The sequence below is a fragment of the Hibiscus syriacus genome, unplaced genomic scaffold (assembly GCF_006381635.1).
Source record: "Hibiscus syriacus cultivar Baekdansim isolate YM2019G1 unplaced genomic scaffold, ASM638163v2 tig00112636_pilon, whole genome shotgun sequence".
In the NCBI taxonomy this organism is placed as follows: Eukaryota; Viridiplantae; Streptophyta; class Magnoliopsida; order Malvales; family Malvaceae; genus Hibiscus; species Hibiscus syriacus.
The window spans coordinates 14,893-23,072 of record NW_024063373.1 but is presented as its reverse complement, the minus strand read 5'-3'; the positions used below and the strand labels follow the sequence as shown (position 1 = coordinate 23,072).

At 34.5% G+C, this 8,180-nt stretch overlaps 1 pseudogene; it reads right to left on the bottom strand.

Moving 5' to 3' along the window:
- Positions 1-5,406: 5,406 nt before the first annotated feature.
- On the bottom strand, positions 5,407-7,813 carry LOC120182279 (annotated as a pseudogene).
- Positions 7,814-8,180: the final 367 nt, after the last annotated feature.

The following is an 8,180-nucleotide window of genomic DNA, read 5'->3' as shown; positions in this document are numbered from 1 at the left end:
AGGGCCTAGTTAGCATGTGGAAATGAAGCAAGGAAGGGGGGTGGGGAATGAAAAGAGGGGAAAAGTAAGCATGGGATTTTGGTATTTTCTGAAAAGTAAACAAGTGGGGATGCGTTAATTCTTTGATCATGATCTCAACTGACAGTTTCCAATTGATTGAAGAAAGGGAAAGAGAAAAGCAAAGATTCGAGATCGTAATCACAAGCAAAATGAGAGATGAGGGTAACTGTGAGTGTGATGGTAAAGGCAAAGGCAGATATTCTCCCACGACCACGACCCGAGATGAGATGGACGGCAACGGCGGCGCGCGAGAGTTTCCCATGTTCTCTATCACTCAACAAGAAAGTGAGAAAGCCAAACCTTAAATACTATTCCAATAGTGTTTCCAATACTATGTGAGATTTGAGCATTACCAACACTTGTTCCCAATACTATGTGGAATTGAGCCTTAAATAGTGATATTATTTTTGAATGTTTTGCTTAAAATTGTAATAATCGCGATTGATTGTAGATTGACTTTTAATTATGACATATTTAATCGTATAATACTAATGCAATTAGTTGCTAATTCAGTTGTTTTAAGGTGCATGATTGTTAATTATTTCCTGAATAATCACATTGTATTATAAACAAGTGTTGGTAATGCTCAATCCCACATAGTATTGGAAACACTATTGGGAATGGTATTTAAGGCTTGACTTTCTCACTTCCTTGTTGAGTGATAGAGAACAAGGGGGACTCTCGCGCCGCCGCCGCCGCCGCCTGTCTCGGGTCGGGTCGTGGTCGTGGTAACGCGATTTTCAACTATCGCAACGCGAAATGCAACGCGAATTTGCTATAGTGGATATCGCAATGCGAATTAGAGATCGCATTGCGATTTTGTTGGTCATTTTCGCAAATCTAAAAAAAGTTGGTCAAAATCGTATATTATCTGGGATTTTTCGTCACTGAGGTTATTTTCTCAAAAAATAATTTTATTAAATTAAATTAATTTAAAATCCATCAAATACGATTTTACAAGTTCTCATAGAATTGTAATTTTAAAGTTAGTCTTGTGATTTGAACGGTTGGACATTGCATTTTGCATAACCATTCCCCCGCCTTTCCTATTGCCGAGAGAAAAGGGCACTCTTTGGGGCTACCTATCCTTCCACTAATATATGGTCTTTATATTTTAACTTAGAATGATTTTGTCCTCCTGTTTTTTATAGTTATTAGTTAATCCAAATTGTTAACCATGTTATTACTCTAGTTAAAGCGATGATGTGATTTTTTAAAGAAAAATACACCCGAACATTCAAATACCATGCAAACTTTTTTATTAATTTGAGTAGCTGGTTATGGATTTTTATTAATAGCATCCTTAAGCATGTAAATTATTTATATAAAAAATTAATTTACACTTTAATGAGAATAGTTAACAATTTGGATTAACTAATGATGTTATGAAAATATGAGGACAATGCAATGTTAAATTAAAATAAAAGGACTAAAGCAAAATTTGAACATAATAGAAGGATAAAAACCAAACATGACCCCAAAAAAGGATTCAAAGCCCTACACTTGGACTAATATATCTTTAATAAACACTTTTACATTACATATAACATCTCGAAATTTAGATTAATAGAATCGAATATAGAATCAAATAGTTGATTCGGTTTAATTCTTAATTTTCTAGATAATTCAAATCAATTTTAAAAAAAATTAAAGATGAAATTGAATCAACCGCTCACTTACATATTCGATTCTACTAACCCAGGTTTTAGGACGTTACGCCACAATTGGTCTGATACAAAGCAATGGAAATTAAAAGAAAGCTTCATTGGTAGACCGAAACATTACTGTAAATAGTTAATGGAGACACCTTTATTTCTAACAACTAAGGACTACAATAATTATTACGGTTATTATGAACATGAAAACTCAAGTCTATTACAACATTTATGTTTGTTACTGTTGTTTGTTTGACCTAGACAAGGAAGAAGACGATGGTCCACGTAATTTAATACAGCGGAGTAGGGTTGTTTTCGTGTTGAAACAAAGAGACAGGGTTTGTAGGGTTTTGTGAGTCTTAGGATTCCTGTAAAGGGACCAACAACATTGTAAGTGTGCTCATAAATTAGTTTGGACTTTCTACAAACAAAACTGGTGGTTTTGTCCGAAAGATTGGAGAAATAATAGCTCTATAAAAGTTGCCTGATATGATTAGACTGCTTGCTCAATTATATCCCAAGGGACCATTCTTCTTGCAGAAATTGTGATACATGTGATTCTCTACTAGTATTCAATCGGTTGAACGATCAGTTTCTTTATTTCGATCTTTTTTAACGATTAATAATGTTATTTAATTTTATCATATTACGAGTTACACGAAGAAAAAATAAACAAAAGAAAGAAAAAAAGATAAATTCATTATAATATTAAAATTATAAGATATTTATGACTACAAGATTTTTTTTTTAACTTCTCATCCTCGTTCAATGATCGTAATTCCGATTTTAACAACCATCACATGAAAACAAAAGAGAGGAAAACATGGATCTAAAGTATGGTAAAAAGGTATCAATTTTGGTTATAGACAACCTCAAAACAAACTTAGTAATAAAAACAACATAGATAATGATGTTTTAACCAAGTTCATGGTGTACATCTAAATAGAATAATTAAGTTTAACAGACCTAATTAGCAATTTATCCATAAGCATGCAATTAGGGTTTGTAATGTTCAAAGAGAAGACATGGGGCCCCTAAATTCTCCATCTAAGTTGAGACAGGATCTGTGCAAGTCAAATTCCAACATGATCATATGATTACAAACTAATAAACCTGCACTAGTGGAATCCCCAACTTCTTTTCAAGAATTGTAGGCGGATAACTGTTTATTTTAATTATTTGTAGTTTCTTTTTCCTTTTTTTAAATGAGTAAACTACACTATAGTAATCTGTATTTGCATTTTGTTCACTGAACTTTTGAAACATATAATAATAGTCTGAGAGAGGCCGAAACAAAAATAAATTTAAAGTTTAGTGGCTTCAATACAAAATTTAAAAGTTTGATGACCAAAATGCAAGCATCTTAAAAGTTAAAAAACTACCAGCATAATTCACCCTAAAAGTACTCCATGGTATGGTGAAATTGCTTTTCTATCACCCTCCAAAAACTAATAATTCAATCTAGGCCCTTTTAACACAAAATTTATGACAGTTATCCATTGGTTCCTATGACATGATCACATTTTAACCCCCTAAAATTAATAATTCAATTCTCCTAACACAAATTTACCTCCCAGATATTTTTAATTTCATTTCAACCTCCTAACGAAAAAACTTTGGCCTCACTCTTGTGTCAATAATTTTGTTTCAATTGACAACGTTATTATTATAACATCTAGAAAATTACTAGTTCGAATTTGTTTAATTTAAAGGTCGGAGGACTATAATTAGCTTACCCTTATTCCCATATGTAATGGGATAAGGGGAGGTAGGATAGTAGGCTGCCCCCAACGCCAGGTTAAGAGCAGCTTCCGTGGGAGACCTCCGAATTATGAAATGCCCTCCGTGAGACTCGATCCCACGACCTCAAGGTTAAGAACCTTGCGCTCTACTAATTGAGCTAGATGGTCATTTCCAAATGTATGCTTTAATTTATTGCAACTTTACTTAACATCAAGAAATCTCTTGTCTCTTGCTAATTCCAATAAAGAAAGCAAATAATCGTCATTTCCAAATGCAGGCCAGACAATGCTGCCATTCATAAAACAAATCCATTCTGCAAAACAGTACACAAAAACCCAAGCTTTGATCCAATAAATATTCGTTAAAAAGCGATATTTTGTATATTTAAAGTTGGAACTTCAATATTTTTTTGATATTATTGATTAATTTATCTACCATTCTTATGTTGAAAGTGGTCCTCCACTGTGTGCTGCTACTTTTGCTTTGGTACGTAGTAAATGACAAAGATTTCTGATTGTTGATCCCAATATGTGTGTTTACATAAGATCCCTACCTGCTTTACCGATCTCTTCTACGTTACAAAAGCAAAAGAATTGAAGATACCATGACTCAGGACTGAGTACCGAGTGCTTTCCGGGTTTGATCCACAAAAGACATCCAATCTTACCATGAAAAGGGGTTGGAAATACAAATAACATTAAATTTAGGGTAAATTTGCAGAGTGAAGCATGTATTAGAATTGTGGTCCAAAATTGGATCCACGACTCTCAAATACCAATGAGCTTTATTTTCAGGTGAGGCTGCCTCAGCATCAACATCTTCGGCTTTGCCATAAACGTCCAAATTTAAATATTTACAAAGCTAACTACGTTATCCAAAATGGCAAACTCCAAAGTTCAATATATATTTTTGAATATTTCTTTTAATAGCCAAAGTTCAATATTTAATATATAATTGTAAACAACAACGTTCATTATAAAAACATCACATATTACAACGTTAAAGATTTAGAAGGCTTAAATATACAAAAGGCGACTTATGTTCATTTTTTCGATTTAGTGCCTAACGTTTATTTCGTTCTAATTTGGTGCCTAACGTTTTATTCTGTTACTCAAAATAGGTCAAGCTACGACAAACCGTTAGTTTTCTTCGTTAAGTGACACGTGTCACAATCTGATAATTTTAAAAATTTTATATAAAATTTAAAAAATAAAATTATATATTTTTGAAAAAAAATACATAAAATTTGAAATAACCCCAAAACTTTGAAAACCTTCATTTCACCCCTAAACCCACGTCGACTGTCCGTCGATGAAGTTCCACCCGACCTCACCTCCCCCGACAACCAAAACCCCTATGAAATCGTGACCGATAAATGGTCTATCGACGGTAAATCAACGTTTTATACTCTGCGAATCCTAGGATGAAAATCACAATCCCAAGCGATTTCGACGGCCAATCAACAACAACTTCGACGACTTATAACTAGGATGGTGACAATGACTATGTCGGCCGCGGTGGTCATGGTCGGAAAGGGCGGCGGCGGCGGCTAGTTAATGTTAGGATTTGGGGATTTTAAGGATTTTGATGCCTTTTGTAATTTAAATGAAATAAGGGTTTTTTATAAATATAATAATATTTTTAATATTTAATTTTTTTTTCTTCAAAATTACGATATTGTGACACGTGTTACTTAACGGAGAAAACTAACGGTCTATCTCAACTCGACCCATTTTCAGTAACAGAATGAAACATTATTGGAACAAAATAAACTTCAGCCAATAAACTGGAAAAACGAACATAGGTTGAGCTCCTTTTGTATATTTAAGTCAATTTAAAATAATCAATTGGTCCAACAGGACAAAGCAATAAGCAACTAATTTAGAACATTATCATAGATATAATCCAAGCTTACATATACAATATGACTCAACTATATTTGTAGGCTGGAACTTTTCTTCTGCAATAACCATTTTCCCCTAATCCGTATTAGATTACAACTATAGGTATTCATTGCCGCTCTTGGCCAAGCTCCAACAAATATTATACAAAACTGTAAGCAACAAGGAATACTTAAAGATCAGGTGCCGCATATGCTGTTGCGTCTGGCTTGTCTCGAGTGTCTTGGTTTGGATTCCCCTGTTCGGGAAGGAGATCGTACCTTATGCCCAATTCTTCCATAATTCTCTTTAATTCAATGATTAAATCAGTTCGACGCCTGTTCCTCTCCCTGAAGTCCTGGAAGTTCATTGTATGATTACAATGGAGAGCCATCTTTAACTTCTTGTCGTTCTCGATCTCCGTCACAGCCACGAGGTGGTTAGGATGCCATATGACAGAAGCTTCCAAGTGCCTGGTTGAATATGGCAGCACAAATGCATAGACCAATAAGTTCCATTAACCATGATCCTATATGATCTAAAGCAAGGATTGATCTACATTCAACTTACTTCCTTATTTTATCTTTCAGAATGGCTATTGCTTCTGCTGGTGTCCTGAAATCAATGCAGAACTCTATAACCTCACCCATATCAGGGCTTCTGTAATAGTTGCTGATAGGCTTCGAAAACAAAACCGAGTTTGGGTAGTACACCTTTTCGTTATTGAGCTTCAGGAAGGTGGTCGTAAAAATATTTATCTCCTCGACCACCAACTGTGAGTTACCAAGTGATGAAGCATAGTTAGTAATCCTTTTTTTTTTAATTTTCCCAGAAATTCACAATGAAAGAAGCATGTCCTTTCAGTAATTTACCTGAACACCATCAACCACACAACGATCACCGACATCAAACGGATGCATCACGAATATGAATATGACGACTTGAAATATCGTCTTGGAGGTTTCTGCAAACAAAAATGCTGCAATTACAAGAAGCACTCTTGTGGTTGCAGTTCCCACCAAGAGAAGCCATATAATGAAAGTGACCACAATCAAGATCGCCTTCACAAGTTTATTCAATTGATCTACAACTATGTTGGTGTCACTCAAAGTGTTTGCTAGTCCCTTCCTCTCCCTGTAAACCTTTACCTGTATGAAATGACAGGAAACAAGCTTTTTTTTTAGCTTAAACCATATAAATAACTAGAGTTTCATATAGTGCTCTTACCACCCAGTTTGTCAAACTATTTCTGTCAATTTTTCCAGCATGTGATCCTTCAAACAATGGAAACACAAGCTCCACCTCCTCTTTAATCATGAACCTTAAAAGGTCATCCCCATCAAAGTAACTGATCATAAAGAGACTACAGTTAAAGGCAAAATTTAAACAAAAAAAAATGAAAGAAATGGCACCAAGCATCATGAGAAGCTGACCGGCTATGCCCACGAGTAATGTTATTGAAAATTTGATAAGCAACATAAATTGCCTCCTCCTCATTAGTGATCTCTTTATCGGCTAGTTCACCGCCTTCCTCGTAAGTATTTTCGTCAAAGGAGTAGGAGATTGTGGAAATCCCTGAATTGGTGATAGCATCAACCAACACCTTCATATGCCAAGATGAAACTTTTTCTCGCTTCAACCTATGGACCTTTCCCATGTCAATTAACTTTTTGGTTTTATGTCCTTTACCCATTTTCGCATTGCGAACAGTCAATGAGCCGTTGTTTCTTCAGCCAATTCCATCAACGGAGGTCCCGAAAGGGTCTGGATTATGTACTGATAGAAGACTGATTCTTGTATTCTGTCAAAGAATTTTTCTTATGGAAATTGGAAGCCAACATCATAAACAACAAAGTCTTCAACAACCACAAGAATGCTCCAATTACAACACTTACAAGAACCCATGTTACATTATCGACGATTTTCGTGGTGGTTTTCGATCTCTTGACATCAAGAAAAAAAAGAACCCAAGTAACAAGAATTGAACTAAGCCATATGAACACTTGAACACTCTCTTCAAACCATAAGCAAAATACAGCACTTTCTTCCCCAGTAGGAAGTTGATCTCAATCAAGAAAACAACAAGACGTACAAACCAACGAGTAATCAACATACCAGAGAATATAACAATAACAAGTACACACCATTTCCAAGTTTTCAACCCCCAAAAATGGATATTCTGCAGGTTATCTACGGTTAAGCAAGCTATCAAGCATCCCAAGAGTAACAAAAATATGAACCACTCAATCACAACTCCCTTAAGCTTCTTATTACGCCATTTACCTTTCTCAATTGAAACTTTATCTAGAGTTGGACCAAATTTGGTGGGTGAAACATGAGCATTTTGCTGAGGGTCCAATGCCTCTATTTCGATTGGAGCTGACCCTTTTAGCACTTCGGGATTTTCTTCACTGTGAACATTAATCACTACTTCTCCTCCTCCACCACTGCTTCTCTTCTCTGCCATGTTTTGGCTTCAATCAAAACCCTGATTAGAAAACAAGTAAAGTAAAACATGGATGATTAACACATAGAAAATATAGGATCAGACTTACCTTTAGGGCGTTTGGTTTATGTAATGTAACATTATCTTTGGAATAAGATTACTCTAACATTAACTGATACACTATTGTGTTTGGTTTATTTGACAGAAATGTAAGATTTCAGTGTTCGGTTAAAAGAATAAGAGTTTACTGGAATGTATATTTTATCAAATTATCATTGTGTTATATTTTTAACAAGTTGAATTCTAAATATTTAAAAGAAAAATATTTATATAAAAATTCATAGAAAATATATTATTTTATTATTTTTAATTTATATATTGTTAATAAAATTTAAA